Genomic DNA, 25,117 nt, shown 5'->3' on the forward strand with positions numbered 1-25,117 from the left:
TTTTTATTGTTTGTGTCTCTTTGTGCCAGTTGCTTTAAGGTGGGCTCCCTAATTCAGCAGTACCTTGCAGACTGCATTGGGAGCGCCACGGGAGCACACGGTCTGCTTAACAGACCACGCACAGTGCCAAAACGAAATATCTTCTCCAAAAAGGGCTTAGATCTGAACATGAGCTTAAATGTCTGTGAGTTAGTGCCAGGCTGCAGGGATGCCAAAAATCCTCTTGTAGCGCAGGGGCTTAACTAGGTGCTTCAGAATACGATCCAAAAAAGCCTCTACCCGTGGGGGTGACGTGCCTGGAGGAAATACTGAACGCAGGGCTCAGCCTGAGCTCCTGCTGCTCTCCAGAGCTCCAGCGTGCGAGTGGGAGAGCGCTGCCACCCGCCCCCGAGAGCACTACGGCGGGACCCCGGAGCTGTGCTTTGAAGGTGGGATTTGGTTCCCTTCACGCTTCTGGAGGAGGCGGTGGTGGTGATTTATTGCTGCCTTTGTTGTTCCCTAGGCCGAGTATTTGATGGTCTTGGGTGTCATGCCCAAAACGCTGATGTATTTTGCAGCATGTGCGTCCCATAGGGTGTCAGGCTGGGCTATTTGCGGTGGGGCAGCTGGGGCTCGGACAGAAGGAGAGCACGATGGAGCGTTCTGCTCATAAATTTGGATTCAATATTTTGTATTTTTGTTATTGTTTTGGACATGGATGCACGTTTCTAAGTGTCTGGTGGTGGCTTTTTGTCTGTCTTGCCCTCTCAATTCCCCCCCAGAGTTAAAATTTATACAGTGAATGAGGCAGAGCGTGCCTCAGAGTGTCTCGTGCTGTGCATCTAGACAATCCTGGGAGGAGCATGCTGTCCACCTGCTGCAGACATCCTCTGAAGAGAAGAGAAGAAGCCTGTTCGTGTTGGTCAGCAGCCCCGATAAGGTTTCCTGCTTCTCTGCCCTAAGTTGGTGCACTTGAAACTGCCTGTGCCGGCGTGCTGAGCACTCAGAGCTGCCTGGGGAGCAGGCTGTGGGAAGGACGAGCCGCAGCCCACCCACCGTGTGCTAGATTGCTGGCTTTGTGGTGCTTCGGATGTTGGATGATAGCTTTCTGTGGAGAACATGAGATTAACGCTAAAATAGGCCAGCATGGGATGAGGGTGACGACAGCAGAAAGCTGCGAAACATCGTTTTGAGCCAGTGGGTTGGCTTCGTTTTAATCGGGATTTTATTTATTTATTTATTTTAACAGATATTAAAGTTCCTGGAACAGAATAGCATCTTATCAAGAACATGCTTAAAGTGTTTCTTGGAGGAGTGGAGCATTTACTTGGCTGTTGGTGGAGGGAAATGTGGATTTTGTTGCAGGGCTGTGGACTGAGAGCTTCTGGGGGAGAGAGGGAAGGATATTGAGGCTTTTCTAAACTAAAAGACAAGAAGGTGCTGCTGCAAGTCTTCCATGGTATTGTTGGTGTCTCTGAAAGGCCTTCAGTTCACCCAGACTTCAGGATCACGTCAGCATTTTATAGGCTTAGCCATGCTCAGTGTACTCATGCTGCTGTTGGCTTTCACTCTCTGAATAATCCAGACTGGATGATTCAGCCCCAAGTCTTCAAGACATGAGACAGTAGGTTTGACCTGGCCCACTTAATTCATTTTACAGTCTTCTCAGGTGTCTTTTTCTTTTTTTTTCCCTCAGTTCATTAATTCCATAATTAACCTTAATGAGTTTTTATACTAATTATTTGAAAGGCAGCCTGATTTAGGAAAGTCACTGAAGCACTTAGCTGCTGATCTGCCTGTAAGGCTGCCCAGGCAGCCATCTGAGATGATGTGGTGCTCTCAGACACACATCGTCATTCAAGTCTGCGAGCCGCTCTGGGGCCACGAGGGGTTTGCGTTGCCTACCCCTGTGCTGAGCATCCAGGAGCTTCCAAAATCGAACATGTGAAACTGAGGGCTACCACCGTGACCTCTACAAACACACGGGACTGGGCACCCCTGTTTCACTGTGGCAGTCCTTCTTTCTGCCTACCTCGTCTGCTGTGCGCCTTCCCCCTGCTGAGAGGTGAGGGGCAGGTGCCCCACGGACAGGTTGCCCAGCTGTAGGAATGGACCTGCCGTGGTGAAGCCCAGGGTGGTGAGAGAGCCCTGCTGCCATGGGGAGGGACAGCAGAGGGCAAGGAGGATCCTGTTTCTCTGCCTGGCCAAGTCTTGCTTCCTTCCTTTCGAGATCCTGTTCTTGTCAATCTGCACTTTGAGTCAAATGCCTCACGGGAGGGCTCTCACAGTGGAAGCCCTGCCAGGCATGTTCAGTACCAGGGAAATGAGGTGCAGTGCCAGAGCAAGGAGCTCTCACAAGGATCAGAAAGGCCCCCTATTTCTGTTTTTTTTTTGGACTTTTGTTTTGTTTTTATGAAATCCCTGTTCTAAGGGCTGCCTAATCCTCCTTTACACCTTTGACACCTGCAGGACCAGCAGACTTCTCCTGGGTCCATGGAGCTGCTTCAGCCAAAGCACTTGAGGAGAGTAGGAAGAGTTTAGGAGAAAACAATCTTAGTGACCGTTTGGGTCTGAAGAATAGAAACTAAGGAGGAAGCTATTATTGAGAAACCAGTACTAAATTGGTTGTTTTCCCTTTTCTTCCCCAGTGTGCCTCCTTCCCCCGGCGGGGCTCAGTCAGGCCCTTCCCGCTCTTCTGCGGGGTTTAACACCTGCTATCGCCCTTCTGTGGGCTGGCAGCGTTGGGATTTATGGCTTCGTGCTGCCACACAAAGGTCCCCGTGCAGGTGTAGAGCATGGGTTTGTGTGAGTGCAGAACACCTACTGCAGCTTCTCTTCGACTTGCTTGGAGCCTGAACAACGCAGAGGAGTCTGCTGTAGCCTTAAGAATAAATCTCTCTTTGTACTCAAGCTGCTTCCCTGTCTGAGGAGCTGCTGGTCACTTCTGTTTCGAATACAACCTTTTGCTTAGCCCCGACAATGTAGCCCTGTCCTGGATAGCAGTGATTAAATACTGGAGCAATTCTTGTGACCTTAGCACCAGCACTCCCAGCGCCCTGCTGAAGTCAAGTCGCAGGTCAGGACCAGTGAGGTAAAAGGCTGCAACTCTACAGATACTTGAGAGGAAGGAGTGGGGAGCTGGGGGTCGGCCTCTTCTCACAGGTAACCAGTGATAGGACTAGAGGGAATGGCCTCAAGTTGCGCCAGGGGAGGTTCAGGCTGGAAATGAGGAGACATTTCTTCTCAGAAAGAGCAGTCAGGCACTGGGATGGGTTGCCCAGGGAGGTGGTGGAGTCACCGTCCCTGGGGGTGTTCAAGGAGAGGTTGGGCCTGGTGCTTAGGGACATGGTTTAGTGGGTGACATTGGTGGTAGGGGGATGGCTGGACCAGATGATCTTGGAGGGCTCTTCCAACCCTAATGGTTCTGTGCGGGGCCCGAAGGTGAGCGCCTGAGCTGACACGCAGCTCCCAGGTGGAGAAAGGGGCCTAGTGAAGCTTCGTCCTCCGGGGCTTTCTCTCACAGCTCCGGTCCCAACAGATCAGTGCTGATGGAGCTTCCCCATCACAGCTGGCCTCCAGCTGAGGCCCTCAGCCCCCTGAGGGGTCAGGGAGAACTGGCCCTCAGGTCCTGGCCCCTCTCTGGTGGCAGCCAGCTCTTTGTTTAGCCCCTCACCCATCAAATCTTGCCACTCCTGGTGCTGGGGTAGCTGTGGTGGGAATCCCGAGGGGTGGAAAGGGGAAGTGCAGCTGCAATAACAGAAAACGGGGCCGCAGTTTTGTAACGCTAACTGTGGCAATAAAACGCATCCTGTGTGCCGGGGCAGGCAGCTTCCAACTGTGATTCTCGAGGTCGCTGTGAGTGGCTTTGTGAGGGGAGCCCTGCCAGGGCCCTCTGTGGGTAGGGGGGGGTGTGGGAGTCATGGGGCATTAGGTAGCTATTGCTACAATATGTAACTGATTGCTAAGTGCACTGCTGGGATGGCAGGAAAACAAATCCTCGTGAAGACTGGCTAACCTTTTGCAGCTGCGTTTTGTCCCTACATTCATCCATGTATTTTGGCTCCCGTCTAGCTCTCGCTCTGTGACATTTTTAGTGATTTATTCTTCTTCCCTTTTTCTGTGGTTTGAAAGCCATGTCCGATTTTGTGAAGTTTCTGGTGTGTGTTCCTACTTCTCTCCAGGCTGTGGCAAGTCTGCTCTTACATCATGTCAGCACCACGCTGGCGATTAGCAGAAGGGAACTATTAGCGTAATGGCCCTTTTGTTTCTCCTCTCTTCTCTCCTCCCCGACCCCAGACAGAGAGTAGCAAGGCTTTTTTTAGGCTTTTCTGCAGTGTTTCAGTGGGAGCTGTGCTGAGGGAGTTCTCACAACAGGCAGTGCATGCAAAATGCTGTAGTCTGAATGCGTAGCGTGGAAGATTCACTTCAGAAATTATCAGATGCTATTAAATATATTTGACCTTTGGTCTGCATCGATAAATTGCTCTGATGTTTATCCTCACTTAAGGTGCACGGTAAGCCTGCTCTGTGTGAGTTCAGTAATCTTGCTGCAGACCTTAATTTCTTGCTGTATACTTAGGGTTATCTTGTTTGTGTAAGAGCAGGGCAATGACAGAGTCAAGCAAGGAAGTAAGGAGGCAGCACTTGGATGGGAAAAAGCTTTTCACTATCGTCACGTAAAGAATGTGGCAGAGGATCTCCCTAAACCAAGAAGCAGGGAGAGGGAATTAGAAGCGTACAAGCAGATATTGACCATTCCTTCCCAGAGTGGCCTTCCCAGCAGTACTGGGGCTTTTTGTGAGCTCTTTCCCTGAAGCGCAATTCTGTCTCTGGCACTGTCTGGGTTAGTTTAGGTGCTCCTTCCAGCTGAAGGGCACAGCCAGGAGGTGGAAGTGGAGAGAGCCAAAAGGACACGCTTATCTGGTTAAGTGGCTTTTTCCTCCCTGCTGGGAAGACCGCAGAGCTGTGCTATCTCTTCATTAGATGTCTTCCGTTGGGTGTGAGCTATTTGTAATTTGCACTTCTTAATGATAACAAGCGAGAGAACTTTATTTGAGATAGCCCACATGATATAGGCAATTGTCATCAAGCGTTTCTAATGGGGATCTGTCAGGGGAGGGAAGGAATGAGGAAAGAAGCTTGTTAACTGGGTGTCCTTTTTCCTGTAAGCACTGTAACTGGTTAAAGCTCCTTTATGCAACTGGATTCCTTGGCAGATGGTTCGAGGTGGTTATTTTGCAGGTCTCAGCTGTACGTGTGCCCTGTCTCTTTCCTTTCGAATATAGGCTTGAGTGGCAGCATACCTCTGCTTCTGGAAGAAAAGAAGGTAGGTAGGGTCTGTGCTTAAAATTAGAAAGCTTCTAATCTACGAGCCAGGCTTTGGATAAAGTTGTTTACGTCTTCCATGCCTTTACAAAAAGAAACAAGCTGAAGGAGGAGGAGGTACCATGTAATCTGGTCTGGAAGTGGGACTGATAGTGGGGAATGGAAGTCTCAACACCACTTGAGTTCCACGGTTGGCAGGAGCATAAGGATTTGTGGGGTTTTAGCTCTGCAATGTGGACATGCGTCAAGTTGGGTTAGCCATGCCAGCGGGAGTTACACAACTCAGTTGGAATGGCAGACTGTTGGACAGAGGATATCCCGTGAATTTGAGAATGAAGCTTGTGGATGATAAATGCCAAGGCAAGAGTTAATTTAATACCCGCTTTCCATAAATAGAGGGAGTTGATTCATACAGTCATGGTTAGAGAATACATGAGCATGTCTGAGGCTTCACTGTCCTCTTGCTTGAGATCACAAATGCGCTATATCAAGTGCTGATCAGGCTGCAGAATTTGATCATCTTCTACCCCTAGAATGGAGGTCACAAGGACAAAATGGTGCAGGAGGAAGTGTCTTTGTCTCTGTAATTCTTCTCTTCGCTGCTTGGATTTTAGTACTTCAAAAAATTTCACTCTTCTGGACACTTCACATTTACTTATGATCCAGTACAAAAATTAAAATTAGCAGCATGTGATGTTTCATAATGCTTACAGAAGGAAAAAAAACCCTCTCTGTTCTGTAACTCAGACAAAGCTGTATGCAAAAGCAGCAGAATAAGTATTGGCGGAAATGAAATCAAAGTTAAAACGTTAGCTGAACAAAGCTTCAGATTTTAAAGTTGCTTGAAAGTTGTGTTTTTAAGGGTTTTTATACATCTCTATATAATGTATGGGCATACTATATATCTGCATCATATTATAATTACATCATAGTAATGTATAATCAGATAACTTATATATGTAGTACATATTATAAGTACATATTATATGTTATTTATAATAAAGTATATATGCAGATTTATATATATATGTATTTACCACAAGCTCTGCAGTTTTGAGGCATATTTGCTACAGATTACTAAAGTTAAACAGTATATGTGGAAGACCAGAGCCTGAGTTACAGCAGCAATGATATGGTTGAGTTTATCCAGAGAAGAGTTTACGACAATCTTCGTCTTTGTTTTTAAATGTGCTAGCTGTTTGGCATACCTTGGCTCTTTTATCTTCTTAGGGATGAACAGGTACGTGAACACCAAGCCTAAGTTTTCTTTTGGATGAATTTTGCTGTCTGACAGTTCTGGTTATTTAGACCCCGGTTGTCTAGAAATGGTGTTAGGATGAGCAGCGGAGACTCACCTGCTGTGTTTGTGGAGTAGGAGAACGGAAATGGGGGCAGCTCTGCAGATCTTCGGTGGGGTTTGGAGAGCTGCTGGGACTGGCAGATACTACTTTGTTCAAAAAGTGAATTCCTCTGCATTGCTTAAAAAAAAAAAAAGACACAATCTAGAAGTTCTTTAGTGCATACCAAACCAAGTAGTTACTTCCAGGACACAGTCTGCCCACAAAAATGGTGAAGTGTAGCTTTTTTTCCTGTACTCCTCAAAACATGAGTCCAGTATGTTGGTAGGACTTGCAGCTTGGGCTTTTCTGAAAAGAAAAAAGAAACCCTTCACTCTACCCTAATCTTTGTTTCCTTAAAGCGTGTGGTGAGGAGCATAGCTTGCGTTCCTGTCCAAAGTTTTTCATCCTGCTCTTCGGAGGTCCTGTTGAAGGAGCAACCAGTTGAGTACTCGCTGTTGCCTGTCAAGAAATGCTGCTGTTTTGGTAGGAATTTTTAGAAACTTTCAAACAGTTGTTTCGACATGTGGTAGCTCAACAATATAGTCTCCCTCAGCCTGTGTTTAAAATGTAATAGCGATGTATTTATAGTTTCTTCGGTTTTGCTCATAAGGAATGTGCGTGAAGTGCAGTTGTTGGGCTGCCAGCCCGACAAATAAGATCCCCTGGTTAGGTTCACAAGGATAATTCGTATGGCTTTAAATGTTTTACATGCTATTTTCCATCCTTATGAATCTTGAACATGAATACTGAAAAGAATACGCCCATCTTTTGCACACCCCTAATTGCCCTGTCTTAGGGCTGGCAGACTTCACAGGTGGTTGGGAGAGGTGATAAACCATGTCCTGAGTGTCCTGGTGGGGAATCTGGAGCAGCAGCCGTGTCATCTAGGGTGCTCTGCAACCTGCAATTTCTCTGTGCAGTTTGATGCGTTCTTTGTTCCGCCCTGTGTTAATTATGCTATCAAGCTGTTGTATATTCTGCTAGCAAAATAACATTTGGCAGCGATTTTTTTTTTTTTTTAACTATCCCATTTGGAGATGCATGAGTGGAAGAAATCCTGTACGGGTGCCATGTTTTGGAGTTAATTTTTAAAAATTATCGAGCTCTTGTTATGTTGCCATCTGTTTTCCCCTAGCCTGAAGAGGAAACAGCTGTTGTGAATAATCTCAAGACCGTATTTTTAATAAAGTCTAATAGGTCTGCTTACCTTCGGCTTGCATGTGCGCACCAGAGTGAATAAAGGCTTCCATTTAGGAAGAAAACGTGGTTTTCTGGTAGGAACCGTGATGAGTTTTGGTTTGGCAGCACAGTGATGCTTCTAGGGGCTCTCCATCCTACCAGGGCGCCCTAACTGGTGGTGGCTGCTCCCTGCTGCCTCTGTCCTCCCGATGTGGTGGCTGGGGGCAGCCGGCTGGGCTTGTCTGTGGCTAGCAAAAGCTGCCTGGTGGCTCTGCTCTTGCCTTCAGTGCTGTGGTCAAGCAGAGGTGAGCGCTAGCTGCCTCTGACCCAGGGAATGCACTGACCTCCTCGTCTGGCACAACACGGTCACCAAGAAACTGGGGGAAAACCACTCGATTCTCACATGGAGAGGTGAGTAGGGTATGGGCACGCTTGATGTGGCCGGCAGATGATTCCCTTGTGGGTTTCCTGCTTGTATTCTAGATTTCACGTTGGTGAGGAGTGAGGGACCTCATGAAAGAGATGCTGCAGTCGGAGTGGTGGCTGTGATTCAGCTGAATTAAAGGGAAGGGTAAATGAAAGTAGACGAGTTGACTGTCAGAGAAACCTCGTGAAAACATGTTTTAATTGCTCTGTTTGAGCTTAAACAGTGCAGCGTGGACAAGACTTAGCACTGTTTTGCACAGACAGGTGGCCTTCAGTCATTCCTAGCTGAGTATCTTATTAGGTGTGGAAATACACGGTGGATAGATAGTTATTTGGAGTTATTTAAGAGGGCTCAACAGTAAAGCGAGTGGAGGAGAGTAACTGGCAAAGAGCATAATGTGGTGCCGGGGTGGTGTAGAGCTGAAGCAAGCCATGGGCTTTCCTTTGGAGCTTCTTCCTTGCTAGAGCTGCCGGGTGCGGAGCTCTGCTCCGGCTGAATCTGCTCTGCAAAACGGGTTCGTGGAGCACACGTGAGCCTACGTGGTGGCAGTGTAGGGGAATTTGGGCAGCGAGCAGCCAGCTGGCTTATGGTGGCTTGCAAGTGAGTGGCTGTGGAACTACGGGGTTATGGAAACGGGTGAGGAAATGTCTCCTGCCTGCTGGAACCCCCCGTCTAACCTTTTTGGGGCCCGAAGGAGTGTGCTGGAGTTCGAGCGAGTCGGAGGCACTGACTTGCAATTCAGTTAATGTTAAAAATGAGGTATAATGCTTGCCTTTGAGCTTCCTTGCCAGTTTTATGTGATTAGCGTTTGCTGTCTTCCTCCAGAGGAATATCCTATGTGTGCCAAGAACAGACTATTACACAAACCTGTTCTATTTGGCTTTCAAAGGAGAGAAGTTCAGATTAACGCCTGCAAAAACCCTCAAGGAAACGTGCAAGTAACAGTGACCCAGAATGCTGTCACCCAAGTGGATGTGTCTTTTAAACAGCGTTCTTTTGGCTTATCTTCGTGGGCAATTTCTTTGGTTGAAAAGCAAACTTGGATTTGTTCTCCTGCTTGCAGGTGTATCCTCTGCTTCGCTTCGGAGCTTGCAGTGGGAGTGCTTCAGTTTCAGAGCAAGTTAGACCAGGAGCCAAGAAACGAGTGATTTCTCTTGTAGAAGCAGCCACTAATCAAGTGACGTGCAAAAGTCCAAAAAAAAAATATATATATGTTTTCCTGTGCTGAAGGCTTTAATGTTCATATTCAGTTTGCCCTCTGGGAAGGTGGCGTCTTGCTTCAGACCTGGTGAATCTCTTGCTGGTGGTGGTTAGAGCGTGGCTGTTCGGGATGTGAAGGAGTTACGTAGGGGTGATCTTACACCTCGCTGGGAACCCGTGCTTCTGATCTGTGCGCCTTTGCCTCTTCGCTTGGAGTTTCTCTGCCCCAGTATTTTGGTACAGCGGGCCTCGGGCAGCTTCCCGTGCAGGGCAAGACACATCCGAGTGATTTCTGTCGTGGAGCCTTCTTTGCCAATTTGTTTTCTGACTGCTCCGGTACCTTTTCCATGCCCGAATCATTGTTTTTTGTCCAGTAAAGCCTTTGGGAGCTATTTCCCCTCTCTTTATGCATGTGGCAGTGCTGCTAGGAGCATGTACTGCTAGCAAGAAGATATTTCCTCTCTTGGTTACTGGGAGCTGTTCGGCTGCCTTGCCTTTTGTTAAACGGGCCAGATGCTTTCCCTCTCCTGCTCTGTGTCGGTATGCCCCGATTTGTGCCTGGTTTTTCTCCCCGTGTGCTGTCACAGAAGTAGGTGAGAGGCTTCTGAGATGTGGCGAGTGTCGACCTTTGCTCGCTGCACGAGCGCCCGTTGGTGTAAGGCGCGTTAAGGGTTAGCTTCCCTGGCCTCCCTGTAGCTCGCCCCCAAATGCAGCTCCTGCAGCGTGTCAGGCGGCTGCACTAGCAAATCCTGAAAGGCGGTAACTCCAGTGCAGTCCCTCAGCTGAGGAGCCGAAGCAGTGTTTCGAATACAAAGTGCTGCCGATGGGAGGGAGGTGGCGCGAGCGCAGGAGTGAGCCGGCTGGCTTGTTACGCACGAGCACAGATGGAGTCTGCAGCAGGGCTGGGATGGAGCCCAGATCTTTAGCTGAAGGAGCGAACTTCGTGCATGGCAACACAAACTTCTTGCACGGAAGAGCTCTGCAGTTTTCTGTTGCTTTGCGAAAACAAGCGGGACCGTTTTGGAAACTATATGGGCATGAGTCAAGGGTAACTGAAGCTAAAGGGCTTTTCACCCTTGGTGATTTTCCTAAAGAAGCTTTGGGCTTTGCAGCTAGCAAGGTGTCTGGTGTGGGCATCCCCGTCCCCCAGCATTAAAAGCACTGAGCACAGCACGCACACGGACTTGAGTCTCTCTGGCCTGTAACTTCTCTTCTACCCTACAAGGTAAAAGTGGCACCTTTTTACCCAGCAAATAGCCTTCAGACATGCATGCCTATTTACATCCTTCAAGTTTTACAGCTGCTTATTGTAAACGTCGGGGAGAAACTTTCCCGCTGTCAGTGGAAGTGCGTGATGTAACCCAGAAATCAACCTCGGCTTACGCACGAGTATCAGAAACGTTCCCCGACTCCTGTCTGCCGTTCTTCTGTAAGCCACGAATTCACACGGGGGGTTGGGGACGTTATTTAACGACAAGTGGATGTGGCACAGGTAGCATTTGGCCAGTAGAGTCTTACTGACACTGCATGTGACACCATAGCTTCACTTGACCCTCTAAATAAATGTGATGGACTTGTTGCTTTGTGCTTTAAAATGAGTGTTAAAACTAGTATGTGCTATATCTGCAAGGAGAACGTGGTGTGTATTATATCACGTCTGTTGAGCTCTGGAAAGGAAAATGTTGACTTAATGCTTAACAGCTTTTATCCCTGTTTGCCCTCTTGATGTGTTCTGTAAACTGCTGAGGACAGGGCTGATCTAGGTTTTGTATCTTTTGGGCTTTTGGTGACATGCAGCTGTGGGCTTAAAGCTCTGAGTTTTTAGAATGGATTGTGTTGTCCTTGCCGTTCACTGGGTTGAGGAATAAACTTGACTGCAGTGGTGACTCCACCTATGTGTCTCTAAAGCAAACCATTGCTCCTAACTAGCTGTGTAGCCTTAAGACTGAAGTTGGACCTTGGTTTGATCTGGAAAAGCTTTCAGGGTAAGACTTAAAATGAGCATCAACAGTTCCATGCATACTTTGTATTGCGTTATCTTTGGGTGTGCTGTGCATTTATACCTCCATCCTATGAAATATCCTTCACCGGTCCTTCCCTTTTTGAAGCTGGAGCTTGCCTTTTCAGTTACAAACCCTTGAGCAGACTCAAGCATTTCAAGAAAGAGAACATCATCTCCGCTTGCGCAGATCTCACCGCATTCAGACCTTTGCTATTGAAGATGTCAGAGCAGGTTTGTGCTGTCATGGACAGATTTGTGGGGCTGGTTGCGCTCCTAAAAATACAAGTTCGTGCCTGTATTTCAGAACAGTTGCCAGTTGTCCCTCCTGTACATGGTTTTTGAGTTCCCTCACTTCTGTATAGGTCATTGAATTGTGCTTTGTCACTGGTTGTAAGTATGCAAAATACTTGACGTTTCCAGAGTGCTTTACAGACAGTAAGTCTTGCTCACCCCTTCTTCTGCAGCTGATGTGACTAACTCGTAAACTGAAACTGGAAGAATAAAAGAAAACTGACATTGATTGAGTTTCATTACATTAGCACTTCACATAGCTTAGAAAAAGTAGGTCACTTTCCCTTTTTAATACCCCGCTTTATACTTTGCATAAAAAACCAACAGCTGGATTGTAGACATTTCGTGGAAAGTTAAAATCTGTATATACAGGGAAATTTATAATCATGCGAGGGTTTTAAGACATTACAAGGGAAAATTGTATTCATGGTTTAGATGTTTCGTGAAAATCTCAACTGCATATACTAGTAACATGATTTGGGTGCACATCTACACCAACTTCCGAACCCCGTGGTTTTGGTCACTATTTTAAAAATAAATGACTGGGCTCAGCTCAGCTTTGTTTTTCTGCGCTATTGTGCCTGTGTAATCTACACTCGGTGCTGAGGAGTGAAGAAGTAAACATTTTTTTCCTCTTCCCGCAGCTATTGAGGTTGGATAATCCAGCATTTGGTTCTCATCACGTTGCCTGCGCGATGAGTCACTCGCTCTTGGTTGGGTTTGTTCCTCAGACCAAGATTCATGTGATGTTCCCGCTCTCAGGGAGATCAGATTAGTCACTGTTTGAAACCTCGTTTAAGAAATAAATTGTGCCGGAGGTCCATGCCTTGCTTACCAGTTACATGTTGTGTTTTTTTTTTTTCTTTTTCTGGCCCGTTTGCCTCCTCTTGCTGTTTGAGTTCAGCAGCATCGTTATATCGAGAAATGGTTTTTAGTCACAGTAATTGATACATTATTGGAGTCCCACTGAAATGAGCATGTTAAATTCAGGACTCTTTTGGTACTAGCATGGAATCAACTTTAAGGCAGGTGAATTTGTAGCAGCTTGGTGTGCTAAGATAAATCAAGCTTACAATTGGACTCCCTTCATTTTACTGGTAAGGACAACAAAAAATGCATTGCAGTTGGAGCGGTGGCATGAACTTTGTGATATAAATTTTAAAAAAGTGGTAATAACAAGAGTGTTTAATCCTCCGTACATTCTTACAGTGATACTTGAATCAAACAAGGAGAAGTATCTGGGACAAAAACTCTCCCTGCAGAAATCCTGGTGCCTGGAAATGTTTGACGGAGCTGAGATCCAGTGGAGGATGCAGGCGATGTTAGGGCAGTGGCAGAGTTTCCAGTCACTGGTGTAAGACGTGTTGTTATGAAGGCTCTCAAAGTCCTTTGTTTTGGTACTGTAAGATTTTAGGGCTGGTGGTTCCTTGTGGGAAGTAGCAGCCTGAAAGAACTAGCTCTGCAGAAGACGTGATGCGACTAGATGGCGAGTAGGAAGAGAGAGGACAACGTGTGCTGTGGGGTTGGTTGTAAACACTCAGCGTGGGCTCTGACGGCAGCTGGCTGGGCTCCCTGGCGAGTCAACGGGCAGCAAGAGGAACTCCTCCGAAGAGTAATTCAGAAAAACAAAGTTGTGTTCGTGCTGCGAATCCTTTCGTGGGAAGATGTGAACAGTTGAATGGTGTGAACGTGGCCGGGAGCAACATCAGTTTTGTGCCTGTAGAAGTACTAAGGGCTGCGATAGGGTGGAGGATTGGAAGTTGCTGAAATAATGGTTATTAATAATGGTTAAATACTGTCACGGTTCATAGATGAAAGCCTGGGAAGAAGGAAAGATGAGTTAATGTTCCACGTTAAGCTTGGATTCTGGCTCTTGAACAGCATCATTTTCCATCTTTCAGGTTGCTAACAGTGTTTTGATAAGAAAAATCCATGAATTAGGCAAAGGTGCAGACCAGTGGGGTAGAAAATGAGATTATGAGTTCAAACAGGGGTTATTTTCTGTAGCTTTTGGTGAGTCCTTGTTGTGCCTCCAGTTCTCAGTTGATTTTTGCAGATATCAGACGCTCACAACCGTTACAAGTTTTAATTCAGATTACCAGCTTTCCTCTCATTCGTTGTGAAACAGATGCGTGTAGTGTCTGAGCAGAGATATTACAAAATTCAACTTTGGATGAACTTGGTGGGTGTGGATGAGCGACTCGTAGGGAATGCCCGGCTTCCAAAAGTCGTCGGCAGTTTTGAAAAATGCTCAGCCTCTGGGCGAGTACGTACACACACTGCTTCTTCAGGCTTTCTCTTTGAGTCCTGCTCCCGTTTCTACAGGAATAACCACTGCAACGGAACAAGCCTGTGTTTCTTTGAAATTCACTTGCCTTTACTTCATTGGCTTCTTCTGGAAGACGGTCAGGCCGTGTGTTTTGGCAGGTGCTCTGTTGGTGCCGAGACAAGTGTGCTGGGCCAAGGCTCCAGCTGAAGTGAGTCAGGTTGTGTGCTGTGAGATGGGGCTCTGGCCCTGCGACTTCAGGCCAGGCAAAAGAAAACCAAACGCTTTGGCACCCTGTTGTGCACCTTAACTTAATCTGCAGGGAAGATTCTCCCCCCAGCCGCCACCATGCAGCAGGCTGGGAGCTTGCAGCATGCTTTTTAGCTTGTTTTTCCCCAGTTTTGCTTGCCCAGTCAGTCCCATACACTGCGCAGGATTTGTGGGTGGAACTTTATAGCTCGTAATTAAAAGTTAGCAGGTACACGATAAGCTCACAGCTCTGACATTTTCAGAGACTTAAGCTTAAGGCTGTTCATGCGCACATATTTTAGACTTGCGTGGGCTTTAGCACTGTGAAGAGTGGACGCTGTTGGGAAAGGAGGAGCAAACTGCTCCATTACACTAACTCACAAGCAAAAGGGCTTAATAATACTTTCCAATTTGTATAAAACTGAAAGAATTTAAATATTTTTGATGTATTTTTTTTCTCCTTCCAGAATGGAGTAGCCTGTTTGGATCTAAAGTTGTTTACAGTACTTTTTCCCTTTCCTTGTGACATACAGTAGATAACTGCTCCTTCGTTACTCCAGTGTCCACATGTCTGAAAGTATTTTAGGATGTTCTTAAAACTTCTCTTGCTAAACACCGCTTCCGGCCATCAGTGTGTTCCTTTAACATCGTCGTCTCGTTTTTCTCCCGCTGAGGAAATCTGCAGTTGCCTTTTGTCTCAAAGGTGCTTTGGCAGGGTGGAAATAGGGCTTGCCCTCTACAGCTCAGCTTGCTAGTTAAACAGTCTGGCTGCTGTTAACCCTGTTAAAGGAGCACCAGATGGAAGATGTTGAATGAGCACTAATGGGGGAATAATATCCCATGCAAGAAGCCAGGGAGAACACTGATTGTTTTTTCTTAAAAGTGAAAATAATAAATAGTCATGTATATATAATAATGTCAAACTGGAAATTGAAAATACTAAGAGGTGAGCTGAACATCGTATGTGGTGTATCTTGTAAGGAGAGATGGCATAGCTCATTTTGAGAGAGGGCTTTTAGCTTCTTCTGACTTGTGAAGAAAAGGTACTTTAATAAAGTCATGCCGAAATACCCCCATTTTTTTCAAGTACGCTTCGTACGTGAACTGGCAAAACATTTCTGTCCTCTGGAAGGAAGAAACAATTAAGGATTTGAGCAGACAGAATCACACAGAAGTGCTTGCACTTTGGAGCTAAGCTCCTGCCTGAAGTTACCCCTGCGTGCTTGATCCTCGTGCAGCCCTGGCAGGGGAGCTCCCGTTGGGCTTCTCGGGGGAATTGTGCTGGTGGGCTTGTGGGGTGGCAAAGCGATAGGACAGCTCAGCACAGCAGAGCATTTGGAGGACACCCGCAAAGAGCAAGCACAGAAGACATCCTTTCCTTCCCATGCATAGGTCAGTCCGTCTCCCTTCAACTGCATTTTCCAACCCCAAATTCAATTTCAGCAACAAGTCGGGAATCTTACGCTGACGGGTTGTTTTAAAAATAAATCTCTGCCGAGTCGGCTGACACGGCAAATTGAATGTTTAGGATCTCGGATGGCAGCAGTCCACTTCTACCAGTGTGTGGCTCTTCTGGAGCTGGTTGTTTTTAGAAATTCATGTGGCAAACTGCAGGGTGGCAGTAGTTAAGGCAGCCTGGGCTTCGGAGTGGGGGCACGTTGTCCTTTTTCTCCCCACAGTGAAATCAATGGGTCTGCAGGTCAGTTGCTGTGGGTCCCTGCTAATTTGCAGTCTCAGAGTTTAATTGCACAGCATCGCAAACTGACAAGTGATCAATTTGTTAGTCAAGCTCAAGCACTTCTAACCATCTTGAAATGTAGAAAGGAGAGGTGAGACTGCAAGCCAGCAAGAAGAAATTAGCATCTACCTAAAATCTTGTGCGTTGTCAGCATGCTTATGTGCAATGCAGATACTTGACAGTGGAAATAAATCTTTCATTTACTGGAAGAAGTGCTTTGTAGATGAAGATGCAGTAACTAAAGCAAAACAGATATTGTGAATGATTTATGTAATGCCTTAATCAGAGCACCGCGTTCAGTACCAAGGCGTCTCTGCGATACAGCATTTTTCAGCCAAGATGACAACTAGAAGTTTTAGACTCTTCTTGAATTAATATTTTCATTCAACCCCCCAAATAAGCATATAATCTGAGAGCTGCTTATGTCCTCGCTCTTTTTTTAAAAAAATAAAGGATTTCTTCTTCTTATTTTTTTCCTTACACACAATGCTCTTTGTGCATGAAGGAATGCCTGGGGCGTAGGTGGACTAACAGTATCAAGACCATGTCAAGCTGTAATTAGGTGTAGTCTTGCCTGTTACTGGGCTTACAGGAAGCTGCTAATTACTGCAGAAGGGTGTTTCTGGGTTTGGGTCTTTACATGGAAAAATGAATTTGACCTCTGTATAGCAAAGTACCTGTTTTCACTGGTTTTGAGGAAAGGCTGAAGTTAAGCAAGCTGGGGAGGAGATTTCGAAAACTTTCTCTTTCCCTCCTGATGGTAAATATTGTAATGGGAAGTGTTGTGTGTATGAAGGAAGATGATCTTTGCTCGGTTAATTACTGAATTTTTGGGACTTTTCAAGATTGCCTTGAACTGCTGCGCTCTGAGTCACTCCGTTTCTCAATAGCGAGATTTTCTTTTGTTTTTGAACACTGTAAGGTCAAATGGCCAAAACGATCTCCATCTAAAGTTGATGCTGTGAAACTTCCAGTTAGTGAAGGCATTTCTAACCGAGTAGTTGTAAAGCAAGAGCAATTGTGGACAACAGAGCCATTCATTAGAGGAAACAGTTAGGGTTTCTTAACATCGCCACTAAAGCTCCAACTCCCCAGCAATTACTCCTTTCTGTTATTAGCTTTTAATCTAAGCAAGACATTGACAGATTCATCTTTTTCATGTTACTGTAAAAGCTTTTAGCCGCTTGCTGTTGGTGATAGAAGTGATTAATGGCCGGGAAGAGAGGGCATTATGCCTTTTTCATTGCTTGCTTTTTTTTTTTTCCCACGCAGCTGTGGTTTTCTGATGTACACGAAAAGGAAAAAAAAAAAAAAAGGAATACACAGATGTATTAAACTGTCTTTTTTTGGTCATCTGGATTTTGGTTTTGTGTGCAAATCAAGTATATGAAGAAGGGTAAGGGCAGACACTTACTTTGACAAACTTTTGCTCCTGCTGACGTATTTGAGACCATTTCTTTTTTTTTCTTAGTGATGAGCAGGCTCCTCACTCAAAAGCAACCCCCCCAAGATAGTTACACCAGAATGCAGAATCTCTGAAAAGGGAGCGGTTGAACCGATGTTGGATTTCGGTCACGTTTTGTTTGATGTTGTAAATCATTTGCTTACATTTCCTGTCTCATACTGTTCTTCTAAAAATAGCTGGGAGTGCTAGCTGCTCGCCCAGCACCGCTCCGGGATGGAGCAGCCTGTGCAAAGCTTCTTCTCTCCGCGGCTCTGCCCCTCCTGCAGCCTCCGTTCTCCCCCATGGCCTCCCACAACAGATGTTCAGTGACTTAAGCTTTGCTGAGAGAAGGTCTTTAATAACTTTAGGAAGCTGATTTTTTTTTGGTAAGAAATAATAACAAAAAATAACAGCATGAGCCACCAGTCCAAGCGAAGGTCGTGATTCAGAGGCGCAGAACAACCTGTAGCCAACCCCTGTGTTACTGAAACTGGTAGGAAAAAACCTCAAGAGCCTCCAGTGAACGCAGCTGGGAAGTCATATGAGATGTGTTTTGATCCAAAATATCATCTTCAAAATACAAGCTGGGTTGAAAAGCAGTAGATGGAGAACTGACTCTAAGATTGTATCAACAGCGGTAAAGGGGCCGATTGGTTCCTGCATCTGTTTTCCTGCAGAAATACAAGAAAGGCTCCTCAAAGAAACTTGGAGTGCTTACCTCAGCATGCAACAGGAAAGCTGTGAATGTGGATGAAAACTCCTTGATCACCTCTTTCCTGGCAGTATCCCACTTTAAAATGATCTCTTCAAGTGTCCTTTTACACAAAATAGCTTCCATTTTGTTAGAAAGCAGCTGGACTCGTACATTTTTTTTGTTTTCTGGGATTAAGTTACCATCCCAAGGGAATCTTCAGAGAAACTCGATTCCCCATGTTTAACATATATTGGCAAGTAGCATGCGACCCGTTACATTAATGAGATGAGGAGTTTTTCTTCTCCTCTTGTACAAAATCAAATCAGCTTGCAGTTCCTCATTTTGAGAGCAGCTCTTGTGGGACTTTTCTCCCCGGCTCTGGGATTTGGTTAACAGCCCCTGTGCTGCGGGCACTTCAGTGTTTGATATCGTTACAGGATCTTTTGAGCCCCTTCAGTGTTCACTGCCTTGTACAAGAAAAGTCAGGATGTGAGCCTGGAGCTTCTCATTGCTCTCCAATGAGAATACCCTCAGCTGCTTCTGTTATGCCCAGGACTGCAAAAGCAAGGTATTCGGAGGGTTTGTTGGACCTTCAGGGCTGCAAAAGGCCTGGAAATTGGTGGTGGAGAACTGAGATGTTTACACATAAACAGGAAAGAGGGAATTTGGATATCTGCCATTCTGAGCCATAGGTCTGAAACTATCCACTGTGGGGGCTTGTTACAGGTTATAGAAATCCCTGTAATTTTCTGCCTTGAAACAGGTTTCAGATCAGAGGAAGATCTCAGTGAAGGCTTCTAACCGGTATAGAGTAAGTTTAGGGAAACGAGTACACGGCACTGGTGGCACCACACCTTGAATATTGTGTTCAGTTTTGGGCCTGTCACTAGAAGAAGGCCATTGAGATGTTTAAGCACGGGCAGAGAAGAGCGGTGAAGCTGGTGAAGGGACCAGAAAGCAAGGCACGTGAGGAGGAGCTGAGGGACCTGGGCCTGTTCAGTCTGGAGAAGAGGAGACTGAAGGGAGACCTCATTGCTCTTGGCAGCTACCTGAAAGGAGGCTGCAGCAGCAGGGATGGTGCTGGTCTCTTTCCTTAAGTGGTAGGTGATAGGATGTGAGGCAAAGGCCTCAGGTTGCTCCAGGGGAGGTTTAGATGGGATGTCAGGAAGAATTTCTTCACAGAGAGGGTGGATAGGCCATCCTGTGGTGGAGTGGAGTCGCCGTCTCTGGAGGTATTTGAGACACGTAGACATAGCACCAAGGGGTGAGGTTTAGTGGTGGGACTCGCTAGGACAGGTTGGTGGTTGGACTTGGTGATCTTGAAGGCCTTTTCTAGCCTCGAAGATTCGTGATCCACAACAACTCCACTGTAAGTACTAGGTCTAAGTAAGTGTAAGTAGTCTTTGGCAATGAGATATCATCTTGTATCAGCACAGGTCTTTGAAGATTTAGTGCCAAAGGGATTGGGGTTTCCACATGATGCCCTCATCTATTAAGATTGTAATTAATACAACGTGCTTTGTTTCCTTGCTGAAGCAGTGGTGTGGTATCACCTTGTTCTGGGGTTGTTGCACAGGCCCAGCTCATCGATATTGTTTTGTGGAGGAAGGGCTTGCCCTGAGTTTTCTAACATAAGCATCATTTCACATGGAAAGAGGCTGGCAGGCAAGGGCTTACATTAAGAACAGGTCATCTAAAAATCTCATTTTCCAGGTCACCAAAATCCGTTCACAGATGGCTATTTTTGACCTGGTTTAGAAATCTAATGCAATCTGTCTCTTCGTCAGAGCAAAGCATGCGTGTACGCCCGCATAAATGTCTACGGTTTAAGCAAAGAGAGATTCTTGGGCAGATAGAATATTTCTAATCACATCTGTTTTAAAACAAATCTCATTTTATTAATATATGAGTATCTGATGAGGCAAATTGATGAATTCGGTGGTTTTATTTTATTTTCAGGCTGAGTGACCTATATAGATACACGTGAAGGGAGAGAACATCTTTTGACACTTGGCATATGTTGCCCAAAAAGCATACATTGATTTTAGCTTATTAAAAAAGTACACTAGAGTACACTTAGGTAACTTTGTAGTCGTACACTGTGCGTATCTGTCTGTGGGACTTCACATGTGATTTTCATTGCCTTTTCCTATCTGGAAAGGCAAAAATAAACGTTTTCCCTTTGTGATGTGTACATGGTATATCTACATGTAAGAATTATGTGCAAATAGAATTGTATACTCTGCTTTCAAACATTGTTAACTTTAGGTAATGACCGTATTGGCTGTTCAGTAGCAAGAATGGTTTCCTATGTAAACAGAAGCTTTCCAACCATGACCCTTTTAATATTAAAAGGGCTTATTTTTTCAGTGTATCCCTGTTGTGGTGTTGTAGTCACCTCTACCTTTAACTTCCACCTCGCCCCCCCCAGAATCACACCTTGTACTAAAACGATGAACTGCTTGCTGTCATTGAGTAGTATTATATTTTTAATTAAACTTACAGTAAATATTAATTATAAATTTGCTGACATCCTAATGTTTTACGTATATTCTGGGATTATTCTGATAGAGAATGAGATTTGTGTGTGTGTACACATTTTCCTTTTTCTGTTTTTGCTTGATTAGTGGATGTTGAAGGAATGATGCTTTTTTTCAGAAGAAAGAAAACTTGAAGAGTGCTTGAGATAGTGTGTTTTTGTTCCTCACCCCATTAACCAGCATCTTTATCGGTATAGAGAGCTTAGGGTAAAATGGGAGCAGTTTTTCATTCTTGGCGTACATCGTTGCTCCATTTTTGTTCTTGACATGCTTGCCCAAGAGCTTGTTTGGAGAGTGGTTCCTGAACATGGCAGGAACAAAATGAATTGTTGTTGCCGGTTTAGATATGTTGCCCTTTTCAGATTTTTCTTTTATTTTTCCTGTACTGAAGTCTTTGTGTTTTCCCTGAAGTCAAATGCTGCAGTATGGAAAGCTCAGCTGCTTTTACCGAGTTTATTTTTTGGATGTGGGTTTTTTGTTTGACTTTTTAAATACTTTTTTTTTTGAAGTAATTCTGTTATGACATTTTGAAAAAATTAAATATGTTGCAGCTGGAAGACAGTAAGGTAAATTTGTTGACACAAGGTTTTTACTAACATGCTCAGATTGGCAGCTGTGTGCAGGTGACCCAGTGCCAATACTTAGAAGCATAGGATCAGCAAATTTTGTTTCAAAAGGGAGAAATAATGTCTGTCTGTCATGCGTTTTCTTCTCTTCAGAAAGTTACACCTAGGGAAATACTCCAAAGCAAAAGTGACACATTGCCAAGTATTTAAATTCAGTGAAAAATACCAGGTGCTTCAGGGAGTTTAAGATGTCAAAATTGTAAGGAAATGTATTCATACATGTACGTATATGTTTGTTTCTTCGTAGAAACATCGTCAAACCTTTTCTTGTTTTCACCAGTTATGCTCCCAAGCATCTAAGCAGTGCCCTTCTCTATTGTATTTGCAGGAGAGCCCCTTTTTCTTGCTTCCTTTTATTGCTGGTGTCTTAGTAGGGCAGGAACGTACAACGTTGGAAGAAACAAGGAAGATGAATACAGATCTAAGTCTTTTCCTTCTTTTTGTTCCAGCCTTTCGAGTACCCTGCGCCTTGCTGTGCCACAGTAGTCCATTTTGAGCCTGTAGTAACCCATTCATGAGGAGAAAATAGCACGTCAGTGAGGTATTCAGAATGGAACAGTCTATCCCCTAAAGACTTGTCCAAAATACCCCATGGTAACTATTAGCAAAGCTAAGTTTAGCTACGCAAAGTTCAAATACTTGGTGCTAAGCTGAGCACAGTTCAGTTAGGACCGTCTATATTAGAAGTGTACAGTACCAGGGATAGAGGGAAAACTCTTGCAAATTTAAATTGGTTATTTTATTTCTAGGCCTTCCAAATGGAAGCCTTATGCCCCGAAACAAAGTGCATGTATTTTAGGTTGTCAAGGTCTTAGACATCTTAAGAAACATTTTGTTTCTTGTTAGCAGAAGACAGGAGGTCTTAAATGTGGGTGTTTTGACCTTTTGTCTGCAAACCCGCCCTCCAGTCTCTATCGTGCTGGTGCCTCACAAAGAGGAAGACAGAATGGAGCTGCCTCTTGAAAATACAGTTGGTGAAGATGCCTACTCTACACAGATAGGTTAAACGAGGGAATTCTTGCCCAAATTAATCGATCTCATTAGATTTCGTAGTTGAAAATATGGAAATGGTGCATGACTATATCAAGTGTTTTGGCCTTTATTTTTTTTTTTTTTCTTTCTTAATTTCAATAGCAGCAGAACCAAGAAATACTGACCAAATTGTTCAGCTTTGTTGCGGATAGCAAAGCCGTGCCATAGAGGGAACATTTTTGTCTTGGCGGAATCTGAGGAGCAACTGAAGCTCTTAACAGAGCGCGTTTGTTGACATAAAATGTCTGGCTAGAGAGTTAGTCTTTAGCTGTGCTTGAAAGCTTGACAAGTTTTTCTTTCTCAACTGCTCAGTGCTGGAGGAATCTAAACAGCCATTGGTTGCTGTCAGTGTTGGGAAGAAACCACATTTTTATGCAAGCTCCTTCTCAAGTCAGTAACGTGATTAATATATTGGGTTGGTCAATTAATCCCTTGTTCTGGCCTCCGTGGCATTTCAGGGCCTTTTACAGTCATTTCTTTCTTCCAACTGGAAAAAAATGTCTTCTCCCTCTGTCTTTCTCCCTGTGCGTCCCACTTTCTAATTGTGGTGGTGATCTTTCATTTGCTTTACAGACTGCGTAGGCAGTCGTTTGCTGGTGACACCGGTATCCTCCTTTGCACTGCATTTGTCTTAATATTGCGGGGTTTTCTTCTGCAAGTCTGCTAACACAGAGAAGGATTGAGTTTTAAAATAGGGTTCTTACAGAGCACTCTTGAGGCGATGAAGTATTGGCTTTGAGCACTGAAATGCCTATCGTGTGGCATCAGAGAGCATCAAGAACGTGGAATCCAGGAGTTGTTTTGTGTGCACGTTGGCGTTGAAGTAGGAAGTGGGAAAAGTGCAGAAAAAGGGAAAGTGTGTTATTTTTCCTTAATTTTGAGCTTGAAAAGGTTTGACCAGCTGTCTTGGAAGAGCTGGGAGAGTAGCACAGCAGCCCCAGGTGAAGACTTCCTGACCACTCCTCGATTGAAACTCTTCCTGTCGACAGGGATCCTCACCCAGTCATCCAGAAAAGAGGCTGATTTCATGTGATTTTAGTGTGAAAACACAGCATTTTGGATGTTCAGGGCCTGGGGAGAAAAGACAGACGCTCAGAGCTCAGCCTGTATGATATGCAATTTGCTCAAATGCAGATAACGAGTAAAAGCTGGAGGTTTACCACAGCAGACTAGACTCCGGTGCAGGTTGTACAAAAGCCATCAGTAATACTTGATATATTTTTGGCCAGAGCTGCTGCAGTTGAACTGTTGATTACACTTCAACTGAATTTAAAGCCACGCCGGGCACGCTAAGAGATGTTCCAGTCACACCTTTGAATTACGTGGAGCCAGCTTTTTAAACACAGTGTCTCGCAGCTCTGAAGGAAGTGGGAAGAAAGCTTTCAAGTTGCATCAGCTGAGTTGGGAGTGGACTTACGCAGAAGTGCTCTGAAGTGAGCACTGATACATGAAGTATTGTTTTCGTGCACTTATCAATGCCTCTTTGTACGTTCTGTGGTTAGCTTTAGAAAGCGTGTGCGATCACCCATACCTGGGCAGTCTGTGAGAAGTGTGGATGTGTGGCTTTTCTAAGGGCACTCCATGACAGAAGTGTGTGCAAGAGGTCGTGTACGGAAGACGCGAAGTCCTGTGTCATTTCATGCTCGTCCTTGAAAGCTGAGGATGCTGGTGGGCTTGATATTTCTTTGCTGCAGCCCTTCAGTGTTGACATGCACATTGCATCAGATTCGCCGTCAAACAAAGCTGCAGAAGGGAAAAAGTACATTTTGACTGAAGACAGATTTGTAACATGCGAGATGGTTCTGTTAATAGTAAAGCTATTTGGGAGCTGGAGACTGGGAAAGGCATGTGTCTAGTGAGATGTGCTTAGGCTGAACTGCAGACATCTGATAAAAAGTTATATTTGTTACTGTCAAGTTATATTTGTTACTGTCATTTGGAGTTCCTTTCCCTATTGGCAAACAAACTTTTGTTCTCTTGGTGTGTGCTTCTTTTGTTTTATTTTTTATTTTTTTTTTATTTTTACTCCATGTATTATTACCAGGAGAGAACAGTGTAGTTCCCATGGCTTCTGCTAATAGTCTCTGGCCAGGGAAAAAGTGAAGGTGAATAAGACCACACGCATTGTGGCCTTAGCATGCTCTCAGAGTACTAGGTTTCATCCCTAGGATGAAAAACACTCATCCAGGTAATGCTAAGGGGCTTCAGCAAAGCCACGGGGAGCCATACCCAGTTTTAAAACATTTATTTTGAAGGGTATCCAACTTTCATGGTACCTTTGTGTGAGGACTTTAGGCTGCTTCATCAGTGCTAAGTGCCTCATCCAAGTGCTCGGCTGTCCAATGTGCGGTGTATGGCTGCTCGTGCCAACTGAAGTGACTATTTTCCATCTCAACATCTGGGCGAGCAAAGGAGCTAGGGATCAGCCCTCATTTGCTGTCTTCTGATAACGTCTTTAGGATGAAATCAATGGGCTGTATCTGGAAGCTTTATTACCACGTTATTGTGCTCTGGGTATCTTACTGGCGGACTGGTTAAAAGCAAAAATTCGGAAGGAAGCAATACCCGCCCAAACACATGCAAATAGAGTGGGGGCAACAAACTGTTGAATTGTTGCAGATCTTGGTTCCTGCTGAGCTCTGAACTCCGTGGCTGTCGGGAGCTGCTGCCTTGGAAACAGAATGCACTGCTCGGTTTAATAGAGACTGATCGCTTGGGAAGAAAAATATAGCGTTTTGCTTTAGCCTTGTTGCTGATGCTGCATTAGTTGATAGCTGGCGTATAT

General features: G+C 45.1%; 1 protein-coding gene across 5 annotated transcripts in view; it reads left to right on the forward strand.

Moving 5' to 3' along the window:
• The window catches only part of RASA3 (RAS p21 protein activator 3), a 164,214-nt gene that overhangs the window by 50,984 nt on the left and 88,113 nt on the right, over window positions 1-25,117 (forward strand). The window lies entirely within an intron of this gene.

Source organism: Anser brachyrhynchus (genome assembly GCF_964034855.1).
Source record: "Anser brachyrhynchus genome assembly, chromosome: 1".
NCBI lineage: Eukaryota > Metazoa > Chordata > Aves > Anseriformes > Anatidae > Anser > Anser brachyrhynchus.